The sequence below is a fragment of the Aedes aegypti genome, chromosome 2, assembly GCF_002204515.2.
Source record: "Aedes aegypti strain LVP_AGWG chromosome 2, AaegL5.0 Primary Assembly, whole genome shotgun sequence".
NCBI lineage: Eukaryota > Metazoa > Arthropoda > Insecta > Diptera > Culicidae > Aedes > Aedes aegypti.
The window spans coordinates 309,704,271-309,727,707 of NC_035108.1; the positions used below are offsets into that span (position 1 = coordinate 309,704,271).

Genomic DNA, 23,437 nt, shown 5'->3' on the forward strand with positions numbered 1-23,437 from the left:
TTTTGATGTGTATTCAATTGAGAACTTCAAAAGAAAAATCTGTCTCCGTGACTCTATACTTCTATAGTTTATTCTAAAATGTCCTTGATTCACTCGCTTATAGATCTTATTTAACGTATTTACGCAATCGGAAATGATTTTTTCCCATTTTTTTCAATAATAATAATACCATTATAATACCAAAGTGAGGTGTTGAATACTGAACAATACATAATTATGGTATAATACCAATATATCGTATAAATAGATTATTGCGAGTTTTTTTTGTTCTTCACGGGAGGTCTGTCAAATCAACCATGCGTCTCCACTGTTCGCCTATTCTGCACAGGAAAGCTTTTCAACTCAACTGCTCGCTGTCATTCCTAAATGCTTTAGCTCAAACGAAAGCAAAAGCTTCGCACTGCTCCGGATGCGGCGTCACAGAGGCAATGCGCATGTCCACCCCCAATTGCCATTATCATCAGGTTCGTCTGCCTGATAACTTGTTGATTGAGTCGTCATGGTATTGCCACCGCCTGCATCTCATGTGACTCGTCTCAATGAATGGAGCTTTGTCGCCACGGAAAAGGGAGTCGATGCAGTTGATTGCAGTTTGAAGCCCACCCATGGTGTTTGCTGAGAAACGACACGACGATGCTCTTGCTCTCTCAGTGATGTTTTCTCATTGTTTGAGTAAGATGTCTAACTGTGACAATAAACAAATTTTGGAGAAGTGAGAGCATATCTTGACGCCTACGCAGTATTTTGGGTTCGATGTTGTTTGCGGTTCACGTGTTCCTTCTAGTGCATTAACATACACAGGACCGACAAACATTAACCAGCTGCCTGTGGGCTGAAGCAGCTCTGTAACATTTGTATTAAAGAAAATAGTTCAAAAAATATCCTGGCAAAATAATATACAGCCGAGTCTTTTTTACGTGTTTTCTTTTACACATTTTTTTACACTGTCCGTTTAAGAAACAAAAATCAAGTAGTCATATTTTTTTATGATTTGTTGAAACTACCGTTTTTTACGCGGTATGTAAACGCCCGAGAAGTGAAATACAGTGAAACACAAGTCAAAGAATTATTTTTTACATTAATTATTTTAAAATTTAAAACACCTGTGTGATACGATATCTAACAGAGATATTATGATATGAGACTGTTATTTTATAAATAGTAGTAAATTTCATATGATTTTCTGATTGTGAATTTTTCAGTTTCAATGAAAATTCTTCTATTCGCTAATGATAACCATCAAGGGTATTTCAATAACTTTGAAACTCTTATCGGGATAACATACAACAAATTATCACAACTCTCTGGAGAGATACTGTCAACATTACTGTGCTCTATGTCCTGGAATGATCTTAAAAAGATGAAGATGTAATACATACTTTTGCATGATTTTATCATCACGATACTGAAACTACCATTCTATCGAACATATCGGAAATTTTACAGGAAATTCGATACTTCCATATTCCACCGTACTCATTTCCGTTTGTGCCAGATTTTTATAATTTTGGATTAGTATTTTCATGGTTCGGTTTGAATATTGTTATTTTTGCTAACAGCTTAGTATTTACCATAATTTTAACCCAGGTCTACAGAATTAAAAAACAATAATATTTTCCTCGATCTCTGAATTACTAGCCCAAGTGAGTAGATTATCAGGGTAATTTGCTATGGTCTTGGCAAGATTTCTGCTTGAGGGCTGTTAACAGAGACTAGACTATAGATACAGACATCATCTTCAAGTTATCTAAGCGTGCATTGTTCTTCTGTTGTCAATACCTGGAACATTAACATTATATGCGTGAGCGAACACTTGTTCGGCGTACAATGCAATAATCGAATTATTTCGCGAATCCGGTTAGGCGTGATTGTATCATGGATCGCATTACCAATCATTGGTGACTCCCAGATCTTTACCTTATCCCACTAACTTAATATCCTTTCCATGACAACTGTGGAGAATCAGAGGTATACTTGGACTTTAGTAACAACGGTTGTCTAACTAATATTCCTTCCCTTCCCCGATGACCGTAAGGACGTGGCCGGCGCCGTTATTGACTTTTGATATTTTAGCTCTCAATTTGTGCACATTGAAGAATGGTAAGTTAATCCCAAGCCCCATTCATCAATTCCCTGTGCAACTTCGATTTTTCTGGTCAATCACGGAGTAGCAACTACGAATTGTACGGTCATCTATGCTCATGCTCATGTTCATATGTTTGTGTGTATGTTTGTTTGGGTTGTGTTATTTTTTCCAGAATGTCATTTTCAAGAATGTCAATTCCCAGAACACCAGTTCCTCGAATGCCAGTTCCCGGAATGTCTCAATTCCCCGAATAACCACTTCCCCGAAAAGTGTTTGGCACTCAGAATTGTCAAACTTTATACATTCCTGGGTGATGAACATATTGGTCATCTAATGTGCCCCCTTCTTAATTTGATTAAGATTTTTACCGCGCTCAGCATTTTTGGAAACATGTGTATAGCTGAGAATAACCTCCTTCTTTGATTGCTTATTGCTCTTCCTGGTTCACCACCTTGCCACCGAAAACCTGCGTCACGTCACAATGTTACGCCAACTAACTCGATCCATGGCTGCTAACCTCCAGTTTCTCGATCGCCCTACACTTCCAAGATCCTGGTCCACTTGGTCAAACCACCTAGGTCGTTGCGCTCCTCTTCGTCTTGTACCGGCCGGATTCGAGGTGAACACCATTTTTGCAGGATTGCTGATGCATATATCATACGTCATTTATTTTAATTACAGCTATTTTGACCAACAACAACTTTACCTTCTGTATCAAGGTACTCAAATGGCTAGATCTTTCAGTTTGTTACGTATCGCCATACATTCATTCAACGCACTGTGCGTCAGTACAAAATCATTTCCATTTCATTTATCCATAAATAGTTCATACAAAACAAAAAAAAATGTTCTGGATCCCCGACCGATTTTTTTTTTTGATTTAAGTCGCAAAAATTTTTTTAGTGCAAAATTTCAGACAAATCTAATTTTTGTAATAAAGTTCCTCAAAAAAGACACCGCAGACCCCTCTGTGCGATAAATAGCTCAACATTTAGGGGGAATGGTCCTCCGGATATCTGGGGAGTTGGTGTCAGGCCCTGCAAGCCAGTCGTAAAAAAATCAAGCAACGAATTATCAACTAGGGAAGACGAACCGGGACAATCGGCGAAAAACACAGCGACGTAAAGGGACTAGCGATTGGAAGCTCGGTACGTGGAACTGCAAATCTCTCAACTTTATCGGGAGCACACGCATACTCGCCGACGTGCTGAAAGATCGCGGTTTCGGCATCGTAGCGTTGCAAGAAGTGTGTTGGAAGGGATCAATGGTGCGAACGTTAAGAGGTAATCATACCATCAACCAGAGCTGCGGCAACACATATGAGCTAGAAAACAGATTTTATAGTGATGGGTGATATGTAGAGACGCGTGATCGGGTGGTGGCCGATAAATGAGAGAATGTGCAAGTTTGATTCTCAATGATAAAGAAACTTTTTACGCGCAGCTTGAACGCAAGTAGGACAGCTGCTCAAGCCACGACGTCAAAATCATCATAGGACGCTCAGGATGGCCAGGAGGAGGAATTCAGACCGACTATTGGAAAGTTCAGCGCCCATCGGCTGACGAACGAAAACGGCCTACGACTACTTGATTTCCCCGCCTCCAAGAATATGGCCATTCGTAGCACCTACTTCCAGCACAGCCTTCCATACCGATACACCTGGAGATCACCACAGCAGACAGAATCACAAATCGACCACGTTCTAACATCAACTTTGACTACTATCTGGTGATGGTGAAACTGCGCCCAAAACCGACGACCACCCCAGTATGACCTAAGGCGGCTTAAGCAACCGGATGTCGCAACTACGTACGCGCAGCACCTTGAGGTTGCATTACCGAAAGAGGGTAAGCTGAATGAAGCCCCTCTTAAGGACTGCTGGAGAACAGTGAAAGCAGTCATCAAAAATGCAGCTGAGAGCAACGTTGGGTACGTGGGACGGAGTCGACGGAACGGTTGGTTCGACGAGGAATGTAGGTAGATTCTGAAGGAGAAGAATGCATCACGGGTGGTCATGCTGCAGCAAGAGACCCGGATGAAAGTGGAACGTTTTAGATGGAAATCCACCTCTTTCGGGAGAGAAAACGCTGCCTGGAGGAGACGGGGTGCGAGGAGATGAAACAGGTGTGCTGAACTCAAGAAATGCGTAAGTTCTATCAGAAGCTCAACCCATCCTGCAACGGCTTCGTGCCACGAGCAGAGATGTGCAGGGATAAGGATGGGAGCATATTGACGGACGAGCGTGAGGTGATCGAAAGGTGGACGCAGCACTTCGACGAACACCTGAATGGCGCTGAGAGCACAGGCAATGTAGGACGGGACAACGTAGGAAATGCCTTTGTCAGTACTGCGGGCGATGGAAACTGATCAGCCACCACTTTGAGGGAGGTTAAGGATGCCATTCACCAGCTCAGGACCATCAAAGCAGCTGGTAAGGATGGTATAGGATCTAAACTCATAAAGATGGACCCGGAGAGGCTGGCCATTTGTCTGCACCGGCTGATAGGCACAATCTGGAAAACAGAACAACTACCGGAGGAGTTGAAGTAAGGGGTGATATGCCCCATCTACAAGAAAGGGGACAAGTTAGATTGTGAGAACTTTCGACCGATCATAATTCTAAATGCGGCCTTCAAAGTATTATCCCAGATCATCTTCCGTCGTCTGTCACCTGTAGTAAACGAGTTCGTTGGAAGTTACCAAGCCAGTTGACGGCCGATCGATAACGGACCAGATCTTTACTGTACGGCAAACGACACACAAAATGTATTTTTTTTAATCATTAATTGCTTTGTTCGAATTTTTATACATCAAATTTGAAACAATAACAGGAACTAGTCAATCAACAGATTGGCCCACAGTGCATCTCCACTACCCAATACGGATGAAAGCGAATATGCGTTCGCCCACGCGGATGTGGGAAGCTTGTCTAGAAAAGCTATCGAACGCAAAGTGTTTCCCATCATGCATCCTGGTAGCCGCTCCGAAACCGAAAGATTTCTATCTATCTCCCGTTCTCCGGCCTCTCAATTTGTTTGCCTCTCCCAAAAGGATTCACTTTTCCTACGGCACATTCCTAACAAGGACACGACGGCTACGGAGCAGCCTCGAGTTCAGTTGAGTTTGGACCGTCCCGAGCGTTGGCCGTTTGGGAATCATCCCATCTAGAGCCGTGTCTAGCCGAGGTTTGTCCTCTGCACAGAGGGAAGCTGCCACCTAACCTACAACAGGTTAAAGTGTGCATTAGGACAGGAAGAAGTTACCTACCCCACCCGCGCGCGCCATCTATCGTGGGGGTCCTGTGAGTGTGCGTACATCGGTCGTGAATCGTGAAGAACCGGGAATGAGTGGGGTGTCTCTTTTCAGGACCCGCAGAACTTTCTGCCAACCAGAAGTACAGTGGCGCAATGTCAGAAAAAACCTCCAAAATTGACATAAAAATTGCTTATTGTAACTTTTTTTCTTATGTTGCAAATATTTCAACTCAATTGAACGAAAATTGTGTCGCCGAGGTTTTTCCAAAGTTAGGAAATGTTGTGACAGTGCTTCAATTTTTATCAACTTTATATGGAGTGATAAATTCAATAGTGGATTGCAAATATAGTTATAATTTTAAAATTTATAAGTATTTTGAATATTTCGAAATATTCACAATATGATTGGGATTTAGCCTTGAATTTGTAGTTTTTACAGAGAATGCAAAAAAGCTATTTTTTGTGGTTTTTTTTGTAAACTATTTGTGTTTTGGAGAGCAAGTAATTCTTTGTGAAACAGTACGTGCCGTGTTATTTATGGGACCATGGAAAGCAAAACGCAAAAACGTCAAATTAATGAGTTCGTGCATCGTGCATTACAAAGAACACTCAGAAACACGGGTAGTCACAGAATTACTAAATTTTAGTAATTTATGACTATTTGTTATCTATCTTTCTTTCATTCTGCATGGATTTTTAATCCTATTTGTATTTGTATTTCGACTGGTTAAAGCATCACTGATTTCCAACCCAGTCGAAATGACAGTTAGTGTAAAAATTCACAGAAAAAAGTCATTAATGCATAAACTTTAGTAATTCTGTGACTATTTTTATTTTTGAGTGAAGGTATTGCGCATTTTTTTCACCACTGGAATATCGCAGAAGTTTTTACAAGTGCGGATACGTTAATAAAAGTGCGCAATCGCATCAAATCGGGTAGGTGTCTTAGGAGGACTTATTCTTCGCAAATCAAAGAATAAGTGCTCTAAGACACCAATAAGATTCAATGCAATCCCGCACTTTCATTTCCACTTCCGCACTTATGAGACCACAATTCGCAGTCCAGTGGTGAAAGAAATTCACAATTTTTTGAGAAAGAAAGAGCACAAGATTGTCTGGACGAACATGGTGCACTTTGTCAATGTCATGTTTTCTGAATTCATTTTTTTTCTTCAAACTTTTCAAATATATATATTTTTTTAATGGTTTCGGGGTTCAACTTATTCAAAATTTGGTTTTAGGGTCAATTTTGAACAACAAATATAAAAATAAAATAACTACACTTCTCAAAAATCCACAAGCGCAAGTTAAAAGAGTTGCGTATCGAAAAAGCTTTGTGTAAAGAAACATCCGAAGTCAGGCGTTATAACGCCTACGACACTGTATAATTTAGTATAGGTAAGTAGGCTGCTTGACGATAGATTGACGTGATAAAAACAGCCTACCTATTGGGCATTGCACTGTTTTGACTTTGCATTGGAATTTGACGTTTACTGGCCTTGTTGTTTACTTATTTCATGGAAGAGTGAAAGAGAGGGACTTACTTTTGTGCAGAACCCCATAGGTCACAGCAAAATAGTCTTCCTCTCTCTTTCACTCCTACATAAAATTTGTAAACAACAAGGGCAGTAAACGTCAAAATTCCATACAAAATCAAAGCAGTGCAGAGCCCGATGAGAAATGGCAGAAAGTTCAAAAAGTTTTGAGAGCTCTGTCGGTATAAATCGAGAGATGATTAGGCAGCGTAAACATGTTATGTGTTTTTTAGGCCCGAAAAAACTACAAAAGAAACGCGCTATCGGCTTAAAATGCCAAGAGTTTTATCTTTTTTAACGAGAATTTTAACCCTGGGGTAGTTCATCTCGGGACCAATGGCTTTACTTCCATTCCAAACGAAGTAGTCACTATAACCTTAATGCCATGAGTGACTATCTCAGGGATGGGATTCGATCTCAGGTGCTCATCGTAAGAGGCGTGTGTTCTAAGCACTACACCAGATCCATCCCCTACATCAGGAATATTTAAATTCCCCTATATCCCGAGGTGGACACTGGAGCAGTACACCCAGATTTGGATGTGCTAACCGACAAGCTGATCGGTGGTACGCCGGTAATGATCGGAGAAGACTTCAATGCTTGGGAGTGGGATAGCAAACTGACCAGTAAGAGGGTACAGGCAAGAGGGTACAGTTTGCTAGAAGGTTTAGCGAAGCTCGACGTAAGGTTGTACAACGACGGTCTAGCTAGCACATTTGGCAAAGATAGTAGGGACTCCATCATCGACGTGACCTTTTGCAGACCGTCTCTGTTTGTTTGTGGGCTTCGTGGCCGAGTGGTTAATGTCGCCAGGCAGAAATCGCTTCGTGTCATGGGGTGTGGGTTCGATTCCCGCTTCAGCTGTCGAAACTTTTAGTCAGGAATGTTTCTCTGCTGTGCCACTGGAGCATGCTTGTCCGTTGTCTAGTATTAAGTTACAGTCTGTGCAGCTGAAGACGGTGTTCGTGTCTTTTTTTTTAACGATATGAACTGAATAGTTAGCGAAGAATACACATCAACACATCAAGCGATCCATTACTGCGTTGGCCAGAGAAGTTGTGCAGTATGGCAGAAGAGGAATGGAGAACGTAGGTGGAAATCTAAGGATTTCGACAAGGATTCGTCGAAGCACTTCGAGCAGTAAGCGACGCTTCAAACATGGATACAGGAAAACTACAGAAGCGTTGACGAGAGCATGTGATGCAGCTATGTCGATAAAAATTGGATCCAAGGAATCAGCGATGTTCCGCATACTGGTGGAACGACAGACTCAGGATACTCCGTGCAACCTGCTTAAGAGCCAGAAGACGCGTGCAGAGAGCTAGATCGGAAGATCGATGGAGCGAAATGTGATCTAACGGTTGGCCAGAGCCTCAAACGGGAGATAGCGACGAGTGAATCGAACAAGCAGTTGTGCCGGGAAACTGACGCAAATCCCTGGGGCAACGCATGTAGAGTAGTGGTGGCGAAGATTACGGGACCAGTAACACCAGCTGAAATGTGCCCCGACAAACTGAAGTTGGTAGTGGACGGTCTCTTTCCAACGCATGTTCCCACCGCGTAGTCGCCCACATAGTAGGCAGACGCAGATGAAGGTCCACAGGAATCGGTTCAACACTGTGGATTATGATGTACAATGTAGTGCTTACCTTGACACTGCCGAACAGAGTTGAGATCATCAGGTTCGCAGATGACTTTTTTTAATATATATATATAAAAAAGTGCATGCCTTCAATACTGTGCGGTGAAATAGTGCCTGATTAATGCAAAGTTGATGCCTAAAACCCTACGAACAAAAAGGTAAAATGATGTATTCAATTCCACAATCAGACGCTCATTTTGATTCCACCATGCAAGTTATCAGGCTTGAAAACGCACACAAGTGTTCATAGCCCACGCTAATTGAATCATATTGGCGGGCTCTAACCAGGTAAATACCGAATTTTGGGCACGATAGTGCAATAACCCATGCATTTCAGTTAAAGGATCGGTTATTGCATCAAAAGCGTGCCGCTTGCATGATTCACTGGACCTAAGCTAATCAACACGACAGGTAACTTCACGCAGTATTAAATAAACGCACCTCTCTGAACCTTTATGCATCTGCATCCAATGTTGATATATTCACACTCAAATCTCAATCAATACGCTTCGCAAATCTCACGCTTGAAATTTTGATGCAAAATCAATCAATCAACTCAAACCGTAAAAAAATGATTCAATCGCAATACCCGTCAAAAACTTGTGAAACCTTAATGTCGCTGTTTACGTTAGGAAGGATTACTATAATTTTACCAGACTAACAAAAAATTATTAACGTGTGTGAGTAAACTGTAGAAATACGGGACAATGAGTCAAAAAGGTGAGCCAACTCATCCATGAATTTTTTGACTGCTGAGTTACGTGATTGACAACTCACGCATGAAAAATCTCAAACGTGAGTTATGAGAAATTGAGTTTTTCACAACACATCACGTCCACAGTTCATGGTCGCAGCACGTGGAGCGGCATAGTGAACGAATTTCCTAATCGTTCGGAAAACAAGGCCTTCGCAAGGTAACATATGAACCTTTAGATCCGCTGGGAGTGGACTAACAAGACCTACCCTCAATAGAGGGCCTTCTATTTCCTTCTTCAAATTTTCATTCTAAGGGTGGACCTCCTCGTGATTGCATCCAAGCAATCAGTGCATCTGGGCAGCGACATCGGCGTAGTGTGCCGTTCGACAAGGAAGCCCGCGATTTCAAGAGCTGCGCGACATCTTTGGCCTGCAACGACACTGGATGCAAGTGATGCGTCAGTGTTGGGAGGTGACACGACATTCAACAGTGCATCGGATGTTACGGACAAGCGCAGTGAATCGTATGGCAGACATTGGCAGTAGCCACAGTGAGTGCAGCCTACGGGGCCCCAACCGAAGAAGAAAACTTTGTGAGAGGATGTCAATGTATATGTATATTTCATTAGGTGGATAGGAAAATAGGATACTAGGATGAGTCATTCTTTCAAAACTAACAGCTTAACTAGTGGAGTTATGATGTTTTCTTGTTATTGAGTCTGTTGGCATATAGTTTAATAGTCACAAGTAGCTAGCCGGCTACGAAAGTGTGAGTTGAGAGGTGTGAGGCCACTCGATAGATAGCTTTCCACTTTCGTTGGCTCCACCTCATCCTTGTGAGCATTCCCAGCAATTTGTATCGTTTTTCGATTACCCAAGACTAATTCCCACCCCTAAAATGAATTTTGTCACAAGCACTTTTAAGTAATGGTCAACGACAGGCTAAACTTCAACAGCCACGTCAACTATGCCTGCGAAAGCAGCTGACACTGTAGCTAGGATCATGCCCAACACTAGAGGGCCAAGAAACAGAATGGAGCGTCTTCTGGCGACCGTATTATCGTATACATTGAGATACGGAGTCCCAGAGCGTTGACAAACAAACGCAATCGAGCAAAGAGGCACAAGGAATGTGAGCAATACCATCAGGTTGGATACAATGGCCAAATGGCAGCAAAAGTGGAATAACTCGGAGAAAGAAAGATGGACTAACAGGCTCATCCTTAACGTGTCGGTGTGGACGGCCAGAAAACATAGGAAAGTTAACTTCTTTCTGACCCAGTTTTTGTCAGGCCTTGGATACTTCCGGAAATATCTGCACATTGTCCGTCTCCACATTGTCCGGCCTGTCCAAATACAGAGGACACACCAGAGCATGTTATGTTCGACTGCCCTCAATTCAGGGGTATACGAAGCGAGATAATGTCAGAAATTGAACGCGTCCCAAATCCGGACAACATCGTGCAGACCATGTGCCGGCATGAAAGCACTTGGAATACGGTGAACAGAGGGATACCGCAGATTATGTCGTCGTTGCAAAGGAGATGGCGTGATGACCAGAGAGCTCCGGGCGGCGATCGGAGTAGGCTAGGTCCTCCATCGGGGACTAGATCGAGCGTAGCATATTATTGACAATAACTCGTCTGGGCGCCTGTAAATCGGAAGTCATCCTACATCCTCGGGATGGCTTAAGCGACCCTGGCACTTAGTCGATCAACGTTCAGTCGGAGCAGACTGAGTCCACCGTCGGGGTCTAGCAGAGTAATTCGCGAAACAACACCGGCAAATGTTCGACGGGGCGGCTGTGAACGAGAAGCTTCCCACCACCGGAATCGCAGAGCCAACTTTGGCATCAGCCCGGATAGCATCGGTTCGGAAGATCTTCCGCCGCTGGGAAAATCTTCGTCGGAGTAAGATAGATCCACCAAAGACAAATTAAAGACCACCATGTCCCTTGCAGTTGCCCAAAATTTTATGGCTCATAAGGTAATCTAGAATGCCGTGAAAAGTGTACTGTGATCTGTCAAACTTGGGTACCTTTAGCACTACCAAGGGACCAAATGCAGTACTAGAAGTGGTACAGTCACCCCACAGTTATGGATCAACTAAGACTAATTTCTTAGAACAAAATATGATCAAAAAACATGGTAACGCTGTACAAACCATAATTACCTCCCTGGCACTGCAGAATATAGTTGTTTTTGAGAATACACCTCAAAATTCGCGGTTATTTACGAAAGAGTATCGATTTCGATAGAAATTTCAAACGATGCCTACCCCACAGATGTGGATCAGTGGGAGAGGAGGATCCTTATTATGGATCAAATAGACTCATATTATGGATCAAAACGCTATAACAGCAATTTATCTGCGAGGTAAACGAATGGTGTGCTAGTGAAAGCATACGTTTTGGCGTTTGTTTCGGTATCGTCTTATGTTTGATCCATAACTGTGGTATGGTTTTCGATGCCCACGGTTATGAATCATCGCTTCTGCGAATACGATTGACATTTTATTACCTACGGACGGAAATAGTATGCTTAAGCATATTATAATTGATTGCGATGCTGTACAGATTTATGGTTCACGAAAGTAAAATGTGTTCTGCGTAAATGCAACTATATTCGATGAGATACTCCCGTTTTATTCCAACTTTGATCCATATCTGTGTGCTATCCATAACTGTGGGGTGACTGTACCCAATCTGAGCCTGAGTGTGACGGACCTGGATCCACCATTGGGAACTTCTCCGCGTAGTATTAACGTATCACCGGCTTCAGTCATCGGAGCGCGGGGGAACTATAAGTCATTCTCCAACCGGAATCGCTAGACCGACTTCGGCACTCCACCGGCCAATATAAAAGCATGCAGAAACGTGTAGCCAGAGCTCTATCGTCGTAAAATAGGCCGAGTATCATCGATCGTCACAAACCAGTTTTGGGTCGGCGTAGCGCCAGTGATCCTCCAACCGGAATCGGTGGACCGACCTCGTCATTCAAGTGGTCAACCAGGAGCGCTCGAACAGCAGCAGCGAAAAACGATTCATCGTAGAGTAGCGAAGTGCCCATGAGGTTCCAGTAGAAGTTCAACAAGGCTCTGACGTGAGGCCAGCCCAAGAGTAGAATGCGTCATCACACAGAAGGCTATGCACAGCCCCGGCGAGATGATCAACCGCCAACTGGGCAAAACTAGTAGTCGCTGAGACACCGTAAATATGTCGTAGTGAGCAGTGTTTTTGACGCCATTAATCTCCAACAGCGAAAAGACTGGCCCCTCACGGATTGATAGGAACAGGGAGTTGCGACCATTGAGAGGTCCTCAATCACCACAGGTTAGGGTGGATCAAGGGGGACGCCCCCCGGACAACTGTAGAGCGAAAGAAAAGGAATAAGATGCAGGAAGTGCAGGAGCGCAGGGATACCAGGCCAAAGAAAGGTAGGAGGGGAGGTGCCAAGCGCGAAAAGGGTGATGCGATCATCATTAAGACGGAAGAGTCCAAGTACTCGGAAGTCTTGAAGGCGATGCGTAGCGACGCGAAGCTCGCAGATCTAGGAGCCGACGAACGCAGTGTCAGACGCACTCGTACAGGTGAAATGATCCTCGAGCTTAAGCGCGACAAGGAGCGCAAGGGCGCCGCCTACAAAAGTTTGGCGGAAGAGGCCCTTGTCGAGGGTGTCGAGGTGAAGGGCTCTAACGCAAGGCAGTGACTCTGAAGGTGATGAACCTTGACGAGATCACCGACGCAGAAGAGCTCGTCACGGCACTGCGGCAATAGTGCGAGATACACGTGCCCACCGCTGCCGTTCGGCTACGGAAACCTCCCAAGTGCTTGATTTGTTCCGGGAAGCCCGTTAACAACAAGCATCCAACGGGAGGCTCAAGGTGCCCGACCTTCAAAAGAGTTATAAATGAAAAGTCACAGTGCAGGTAACGCAGCTGAACCTGAACCTTTGTGACGCAGCTCAGCAACTGCTGTATCAGGCAGTTGCTGAGTGGGGGACGGATATCGCCATCATATCGGACCCATACCGAGTACCCGCCGGCAACGGCAACTGGGTCGTGGATGGATTCGGAAAAATGACGGCGATATGGACAGCGGATAAATACCCCGTCCAGGAGTTGGTGTCTACTACCTACGAGGGCTTCGTGATCGCCAAGGTAAACGGGGTCCTCTTCTGTAGCTGCTATGCGCCTCCGAGTTGGTCGACCGAGCGGTTCATACACATGCTGGACTGTATGACGACCGTGCTGACAGGGCGAAGGCCAGTAGTAATAGCGGGTGACTTCAATGCCTGGGCCGTGGAATGGGGAAGCCGTATCACGAACCAGCGAGGTCAAATCCTGCTAGAGGCACTCGCTGTGCTAGATGTCGATCTGGCTAATGTTGGTACCAAAAGTACCTTTAGCCGAAACGGAGCGGAGCGTTACTTTTTGTAGTCCTGGCCTAACGAGTAGTTTGAACTGGAGGGTAGACAATGCCTACACTCACAGCGACCACCTGGCGGTTCGCTACAGTAACTACAACAACAGCAGGCAGCGAGTAGAGGAAGCGGCTAGGTAAGGCCCAAGCCCTCGTAGGTGGAAGACATCGTACTTTAATGACGAAGTACTTAAAGGCGCTCCGTCGTGAGCGTAACCTAAGCGGACACGAACTGGTAGCGGTGCTATCGCGTGCATGCGATGCGACCATGCCTAGGAAAATCCACCCTAGGAATGGGAGACCACCGACGTACTAGTGGACTCAAGCGATTGCGAACCTGCGCCGTGCCTCCTCTACGGGCCAGGAGGCGGATGCAGCGAGCACGTACCGAGGAGGAGCGTGAAGAAGGACGGACGGTGTTCACCGCTGCCAAAGTCGCGCTGAAGTCCGAGATAAGGGCAAGCAAAAAGGCCTGCTTTGAGGGACTCTGTCAGAGTGCCAACGCGAATCCGTGGGGCGATGCCTACAGGATCGTTATGGCGAAGACAAGAATTGCACCTCTTGTCTTGGCTCCTACAGAGAAATCTCCAGGGATGCTGGGGGGATCATCGAGGGGCTCTTTCCGCACCACAACCCTAGCCCATGGCCTTCTTTGGTAGGACAGCCGGGGATTGGGGCTGGCGATGAGGATAGGGTAACCGATGAGGAACTTGTAGGGATTGCAAAATCCCTAAGCATGGGGAAGACACCAGGTCCGGACGGAGTTCCAAACCTGGCCCTCAAAGTCGCAATCTTGGAGGCTCCCGGAATGTTCAGATCTGCTATGCAGATATGCCTGGACGAGGGAGTATTTCCAGATGTGTGGAAGAGGCAGAGCCTGGTACTATTGCCAAAGGCGGGAAAACCACCCGGTGACCCGTCGGCGTATAGACCAATATGCTTGATCAACACGGCGGGGAAGGTGCTCGAGAAGATCATCCTCAACAGACTGTTGAGGTACACCAAGGGTGTAAATGGTCTCTCAAGCAACCAGTTCGGCTTCCGGAAAGGGAGGTCCACCGTAGACGCTATTCTGACGGTTAAGAAAACCGCTAAGATAGCACTCCAGCGTAAGAGGAGCGGGATTCGCTACTGCGCAGTAGTGACTCTGGATGTAAGGAACGCATTTAATAGTGCCAGTTGGGCGGCTATTGCTGATGCGCTCCTGCGTCTAATTTGCAATTGGATTAGATGGACAAATTGATGTGAAGATTTGCGAAAAAGTTATACGTCTTCTCAGTGAGAATCGAACTCACGACTCCCCGATCTCTAGTTGGGGCGCGTTACCACTACGCCATGAGAGGACTCATGAACGCAGAAGTTAACCTGAATTCGATTTCAGCTCATTAATCACGTGGTCCTTTTTCGCAAAGTGCACCTCTTTCGGAAGAATTAGATGCCCATCCAAACACAACGCTTTCTATATATATCCAATGCCTAGCCCGAGAGCGCATTGTTTTTTAGGTATAGGAATAGCACACTACACTAGCCAGCAACTGCGCTGGCTGAGGTTTCTATTGTGTGGGCTTCCAATGGGTCGCGACGTTCTCAAACGACCGGTTACGGAACATGAGTCCGTTGCTCGATAAATACTTGTTTTTAATTATGAATCGTGGTTTACGGCCAACCAGATATATATAGAAAGCGTTGTGTTTGGATGGGCATCTAATTCTTCCGAAAGAGGTGCACTTTGCGAAAAAGGACCACGTGATTATTGAGCTGAAATTGAATCCAGGTTAACTTCTGCGTTCATGAGTCCTCTCATGGCGTAGTGGTAACGCGCCCCAACTAGAGATCGGGGAGTCGTGAGTTCGATTTTCACTGAGAAGACGTGTAACTTTTTCGCAAATCTTCACATCAATTTGTCCATCTAATCCAATTGCAAATTATATGTTATGTTTAGCTTTTCGGTAGTTGATAAAGGATGTTTTTGCCATGTAACGAGTTGAAATATTGCGATATTTTATCAACATCCTTGTAATATTTAAATCTTCTTTCCACAGAGTCAATGTTTCAAATATGTGGGTGAAATGAACATGCAACGGGGGTAATATGAATATTCGTTTGGGGGTTAAATGAACATATAATTGGGGTAATATTAACATACGATGGGGTAAAATGAACTTGCAGTGAGGGTAAAATGAACTACATTCAAATTAATCGCGTTGTGGTATGGTTTTCGGAATCTGGTACATGATTGATGCGGATCTCACAACCATTCCACAATCGATGGAAAGTTTAGCCGAGGGCCATTTGAATAGCTGTCCATGTCTGTCTTTGTAATTTTATCCGGTGAGCTCTCGGAATCTGAAATAAAATCCAGTAGTGTTCGTCCTGCTCGGGTGTTCATATTACCCTCATCTCGAATGATTAATTTTACCCCCAAAGAATCAACATTTTCAAATAATTTGTTTTGAGAACTTCGAAGATAAAATTACTTTCAATTTTCGTCTACTAAACATGAAAACTTTGAAGATAGAATGTGCTAAGCAGTTCAGTCGATTTTAGATGGTTTCAGTCATGAAATCCTTGAATTTCACGAGTGAAAATTTACATCATATGAGAAAACGGAGAGACGTAATGCGTCCACTATAGTTGAAATTATATATTTTTAGGTTAACTGGCTTCCAACATATCATGATCATTGTTTGATAATTTAACCTACTTGCCCATATTGAAAAAATCTGATTTTTTTTAAATGCCCAAGTATAACATGACATAATTATGAAAATTTTAGCATGATTGGATGATAACTGGACGAACAAGGTTACGATTTCCATAAGAAGAATAAAATAAAATAATTGAAAAGTATCATGTGACTGAAAATACGCCCGATATGTAAATTGATATACCAAAAATAGAATCATCCTACCAAAATAAGCAAATGTTCAGATATGCAGTCATTTAGCACTATTTTTGAGGTTCTATCCGACTTTTGTATGGAGCACTGCCACTGTGCAACGGGACAGCCACCCCTTTTCCACCCAATCATCCCACGTGTGCCCGCTTCGGTTTGGTGTTTTAGAGTCGGATCGTCGTCGAGTAGTTGCCAATGTTGCAACAGGATTCAACGGAGAAGCTGCTGTTTATGAAATCCCAGTGCATCCATCGGCAGTGCAACAGCGTGTGAAGGCTATTTTTAGAGACGCAGGCAGCCCAAGAAGAAGTGTTTCAAATATCCTCGGGGTGCACAGATTGGTCGTTATTGAAACCAGGATGGATATCTTAATCGAAAAGTGAATGGTGTGTGACACCGAAAAAAGATAGATATCTGTTAGTGAAACCGTAGGTGGTTGGAGAATGGTGTGTTGGTGTGGTCAAATCATGCCTTGAAGGGCAAGTGCAGAAAAATTTCAATCAGTTGGCCAGATAAATTGTGTAACATTCACCTGAGTTCCCCGTTTCCAGTGGGTTGGGAGCATCATTTTGGATGAATGAAAATGGAAAAAAAATGCATTGAGTGTTGCTGTCCAGTGGATGCCATTTGCTGCTGAATGAGATGACAAAGCGAGGATTATTATCTAACAGCAGTGAAAGACGTTGAAGTTTGTTTGGTTTGCCAGCGCTCGAAGAAATTGATACGGGAGAGCAAAAGAGAACGAGATATCGGAAGGACACAGATTGTCCAGCAGAAAGGAGCGCGGGCCAGCACGGGTCCGTGGACGTGCTTTCGAAAAAGGTAAATAGTTGATTCACAGCTCGTCATGTGTTACGTGATCAGCAATAACAACGATATGATTACTGGGGAGACCTTGATGGTTTAATGGGAAGCACTTCGTCATTTGAAAAACGGTGCGCGTTATTATTTTTAATTATGAATTTTGAGGGAGATAGGAAGATTGACCAATTGCTCCGAGATATGTTATATTTTAATGATTTACTTATCAAGAATGACCCACAGTTGACAACCGCTCTCCGTGCGCGACAGACGTATTTCTCTTAGCAGATCTTTCTCGTTCAGTTTTTTCTATTGCGAATCCTGTACCGACAATTTTGCATTTGTTGTAAAATGTCTGTGTACAGAAAGAACACCCTGGTCGTGGACTTTAGTGTACTGCCAAAGCGACCACCTTTGGACCAGGTAGAAGAGTTCCTGAAAAAGTTCATGAAGCTCGACATGGCCGACGTGAAGAGCATTCAATTACACAATCTGAATAAGTGCGTGTATATTGAAATGATCGACGCCAGCGTAGCTCCCCGGCTGCACAAGCAACACCATTTGCAGTACTGCTTCGTGCATGAGGGAGTAAAATATTACATTCCCGTCTACGTGGATGGCCCAACGACAACGGTCAGGATCCTTGATCTTCCACCGCATATGTCGAACGATGTCATTACTAAACACTTGCAGCAGTACGGAAAGGTGATTTCAGTGCAGAACGAAGTCTGGAAGCACTTTTTTCCGGGCGTGTCAAATGGTGTTCGTATAGTGAGAATGCGAATAGAAAAAAAATTGCCGACATGCATTGTGATCGAAAATCACAGCACCGTCATCAACTTCCCAAACAATCAGTCGGCTCGTGTCGACCCAAAGCCGCAAGCACAAAAGCCTTCAAGCGATGCCAATGAGCAAACAAAAAACAACCAACAGCACATTCGCCGCGATGCCACTGTTCCATCATCGACCGATACTGACGGGTCAAACACAAGCGAAGCAGAATCAGATGACGAACACGAGAAGACTGGAAAGAAACAAAATGATGATCAACACGGAAGCGAAACAACGGAGCTCGAATCTGGGAAGCGGCGGTTGTCAACTGAAGCGATTGAAAGAGTTGAAAATGAATCGAAGCGTACCTGCAACCAGAGTGAACCCGGTACAGAGTGGAGAGTTCACAACACAAGGTCGAGAAAAAACAAAAAGTGCGATGTAAATCTGTAATGTTGGTTGAATAAAACATAATTTATCAATGACATGAATGCACCACAGCGGTGTAAAGTGTCACTAATAAAAAAAAAAAAAAAAAAGAATGACCCAGTACTTTGAGTATTCATATTGAACGGCGAAATTATAATTAACTCGTAAACACACAGACCGATCTCCTCTTGCTGAATATGTTAAAACCTAGTGCTTTCTAACATTTTCAGGTTCAGTTTCAGGCATTAGTATTGCTATCAAATGTATAGTGCCTTCTTCCTTTTGAACAGTGGTTTTCAATCTAGTGCGCATCGTACCTTCGTGCTGTGCGTACACGAATTATCTCTGCTCTTGGAAGTTTTCTTAAAAATAACCTAAAGCAATAAAATAGTACTTTTCAGTGCTAAAATTATTAACGGCACTTTTCAGTGCTACTTAAACAGTACTATTTTTTCTACTATTGATCCCTTTACGATCCTTGTTTGGACCCGAGCCTTCGATTTTTCGTTGGACCCGTTAGCGAAAGCAAGCGTTGGTAATCCTTATTGGACACCGTCTTGAGAAAAAAAACCTCTCGAAGGTCACGTCATCTTTCGTTTATTCACTAAACATGGTTGCAACAACAAACAGAAGAAAGGGTGAATCTCTGAATTCACAACTGGCAAGAATGGAAGAAAGGAAGTTTCTCTGCGAACTTTCTTCCAAGGGTGAAATGAATAATGTTGATAATTGTATCGAAATGAGCAATCAGTTTGATGTTCTATACAAATTTTCCGAACACCAAACACCAACTTGGATTTTTCCCAGTCCAAGTAATCGTTATGAAAAAGAGTACCCAATCTGGCATTGTTCGGAAAGGGCTTTCTCAAGTATATTATTTAGTTCACTTTAACAAAAAAGAACTAAATAATATTAAAGGTTTAGAAAAAGCAAAACTTATGTTCGATGTCCGTGTGACGTGGGAACATTTCCAGAAACCTGGAGGAAATTATCAGAACCCCACTCAGTGCCGTCGTTGCCAAAAGTGGGGTCATGGTAAAAAAAATTGCCGCATGGATGCTAATGCATGATTTGCGGAGGTTCTTCTCACGCCAAGGACGTCTGTCCAGTGAAGGAAGATACCGATAAGTTCTTATGCGTCAATTGCAAGGGAAATCATAAGTCCAATTTTTGGTCTTGCCCTTCGCACAATAGAGTCATTGAGGCTCGTACCAGGCAGATGAAAGATAATATCCGTTACGATAACCTTCCAACCAACCAAACCAGATTATTCCAAAGAATACATTATTTTACCAACTTCGCAAAACTAAGAAAACAATAATCAATTATACCAAATTATCCTTTAATAAACCTTTGGAAAATAAGCTCTCAACCAAATTTCCGTTCAACTAAACGTTATTCGACCAAAATAATTGTTCCAAAGCAATTCGAACAAATGTCCATACGACCACATGTACTTTCGACCAAATGTCATTCGACCAAACGTCATTCGATTTAATGTCATTCGACGAAATGTCCTGAAGCCACCGCAGCACACTAGGATTCCGATGAGCTGAGGTATGGTTTGATTGGAAACTCGCTAGCCAAAAATACTACTTGATACCATAGTGAACAATGTTTTAGAAAGTTGTATCATGATTAAAATTTATAAAGTAGGTGTTTTACCTATCTGAAGTTGATCTGGAATACCACTCTGTATTTCTTTATCATAGCATGATGGTTACCACTAGGTGCATATGCAGTCACTCTGTGAATAGAAAATCCCAAGAGCTGGCAACGTGATCTGTTTCTGTTGGGGATGAACCACTGTGACCAGTTTTCTTTGATCTTTTGTGGTATACCCGTGTCCTTTGTTTAAGGCATGTCGTTCTCTATTACTATTGAGAAATAATGAAGTAGTCGTTTTTTATACAAATATCATTCTTTACCATTTTGCATAGAGCCTCTTTAGAAAAAGATACCGCTATTTATACCTTTTGGAGAAAACAGTTTGTCACCATTTAACTCTCAAAAGCGCGCCCCTTAATCAGGTTCGGCCACTAAGCTGGTTGAATGATACTGATTTTGACCATGCATCGGTACTCTAGCGTATCAAATTATTGCTTCTACTTATAAGGTTCAAAGTCGTTTTTTGAAACTGTGAACAGGTTTCATCGCATGAGACATTTAGATTCCTTGAAACAAAAAGCTTATTTTAGAAGTTAAGAGGTCTGCTACTCCACAGATTCGGAATGGGAAACGATATCGAATCGTAATATCGAAAGATAAACTCTTGAACTTGGAAAGAAATTGTCTCATGCGTTGAAACCAATCTCAGATGCTGATTGAGCCATTTTTCCACTTCGACCTCCTCATCATCTATATGTGTAAGCGTTGATTTTTCATGAATACTTTGTATGAAACACTTTCAGAACTTTTAATTTGCACATTTTTGCTGAAGGCACCAAAGAGCTATCTCGAATATTTTTCAAGTTATGGACAATTTTCGGTTGAAAATATATCGTTTTCAAAATTCTATCAATCTTTTCAAACAAAAAACGTCCTCACAGTTTTTTCACCATAAACAGAGAAAGAAATAATCTGTCTAATGCCGACAAAAGATTGAAAATCCGTTTGCGCCTTTCTGAGATATCGGCATTTGAAAACAACCATTTTTTCGAAGAAAATTTCTGATAACTCTGTAACCATAAGAGATAGAACAGTAGTTTCTTCGGCAAAAAGTTGCGCAATCAAATGTTCTAAAAGTGCTCGGAACAAAGTTTTTGCGAGAAATTATCGTATAAAAAGTTATCAAGAAAAACTGATTTTTCAGTACCACCCAAACATTTTTGTTAAAAAAAATCATAACTCGCGAACCATAAGAGATAGAAATTTGGGTTCTTCGGCAAAGTTGCTCCAAATCGATTATTCTAAAACATTCTAGGACATTGTGTAGTCCTAAATGCGTCAGCAAAAAAGTTTATGTGCTGATCTCGTAAACCATGTGGGCCACCCTAATTTCACATCTCTGAAAAAAATGTCTGAAAAATATGGAGAAACTTTGCCGAAGACACCATATATCTAAAATTGACGGTTTAGGCGCAATAATTTTTGTCTTCCTAGATATGGCTCTGGGACCAATGTGCACTGTATTTGTCATTTAGGGCCCAATTGAATACAATCAACTAGTATACATAACGAAACTGTAACAAAGGGCCAATTTATATTAGCATATTTATATATTTGAAAAGAATATCCCATACAAGCTTCGAATTGAATGCGCCAGCTGGTGGCGCAACAATTGAGTTGAAATTATAAGAGACCTAAGGCACATACAGCATTGGACAAAATATTTGCAACTTTTTCGGTTTCCCATACAAAATGGTAAATTTTAGATGATTAGATCTGAATTATTTATGGGCCGATTTGAATTAAATTTCACAGTGCTTCAGAAATAACTTGAATTCAAACATACAGTTTTGAATGATTTTTCCAACCACAAGTTCAAAAGCAAATCGGTTTGGCTAAAATCAATTTTTTGGCATTTTTTTATGATTGACATAATTAAACAAATTGAACAAAAAGCTTCATGGAATATTTAGCATAGTTATAGATTTTGATGAGATGAACAAGTTTACTACATACAGTTTTTGTTTAGGGCTATTAGATGTTCAGATAAACAGTTTTGATTTTTTTGTCGAAAATTTAACTTTAGTAGAATCGTTATTATATTGCTGTGTGCATTTGAAATGCAAATATCAAATGCGGGAACACCAAACGCGGTAAGATTTTTCACAAGAAATGCGATGTCAAAAATCGATTTATCTTGCTAGGGCGGCGGTGATTTATTTAATCGTTGCTAGGTGTCCTTTGATTGTTTTGTGTTACCGCATTTGGAGGACGTTTAGTCAAGATTTACTCCTCAAATGCAATTAGCAATATATAAACTCATGATTGAAAAAAAAATTGTCAAAATCATATGTTAAAATTAAAGTTATTTTAGATGCTCTGCGAAAATTTTACCCAAATCGGTCCATAAACAACTGAGATCTAACCAAGGGGCGGGACAGCCCAATGCTCTTGAGCTAGATCAAGAGTTGCTTTTGAGTAACTCTCACTAATTCGACTAGCCCGGCTTGATGTGCGCATAGCATCCATAAGTTAGTTGTTATTTCGCAGTAAAAATGTGTCGTGCCGTGTCTTCTGAAGCCGTCAATACTTATCAGAGGTATTTTGCTAAGCTATTCATATAATTAAAAATGCTTTCTCTCAGCATTGCACTGTATTTTATTTTCTCGATTTTATGCGCTTTCTGAATAGCGCCTAAACCGTTGATTTTAGCGACATAGTTTGTTCGGAGAAGTTTCTTGGTATATTAAGGCTGTGAACCGTTTCATCAGTAAGTTTAACTTTTAGTTAAAATTTGACAGCTCGATAGTTATTTCCCCTCCGATTAGAAATAACCCTGCTCTGGGCATGGTTAAACTAGACAGTTTGAAAGTTATTTTCTGCTCCCGTGAATTTGAGAATAACTAACCATCTGTCAACTTTGTTCGGAAATAACCACTCGACTGTCAAAGCTCAAATGGGTCGACCGTGATGTTAAATTTAACCACTTGAGGGGAAAATAACTATCGAAATGTCAAATTTTAACTAACAGTCAAACGAACTGGTGAAACGGTTCACAGCCTAAAGCGCAATTTTTGACGCAACAAGTTTTGTGATTAATCCACCTAGCAGTGAGATAGAAAAACTATTTTTTTCAAAACATTCAGATAGACAAATGGTGTCTTTGGCAAATTTATAGAATTGGCAATTTGAAACAACTTTGTCGAAGACACGATTTTTCTATCTCGTATCATTTTTGAGATATATGTCGTTGTATGAGAATGGCCCCTAAATATCATATTTTTATCATAACTTTTTTC

At 42.4% G+C, this 23,437-nt stretch overlaps 1 protein-coding gene across 8 annotated transcripts in view; it reads left to right on the forward strand.

Moving 5' to 3' along the window:
- The first annotated feature begins 5,185 nt into the window (after positions 1-5,185).
- Positions 5,186-23,437, forward strand: part of LOC5564970 (probable G-protein coupled receptor CG31760) — a 267,572-nt gene continuing 249,320 nt past the window's right edge. For 4 of the 8 annotated variants that reach the window (XM_021845682.1, XM_021845677.1, XM_021845680.1 and 1 more), the window contains exons 1-2: positions 5,213-5,393; positions 16,698-17,351. The gene's annotated coding sequence lies outside the window, so the exon portion shown is untranslated. Of the gene's footprint in view, positions 5,394-6,585; positions 6,739-16,697; positions 17,352-23,437 lie in introns of those variants that run through there. The other 4 variants (XM_021845678.1, XM_021845684.1, XM_021845683.1 and 1 more) reach the window with 4 other exon arrangements.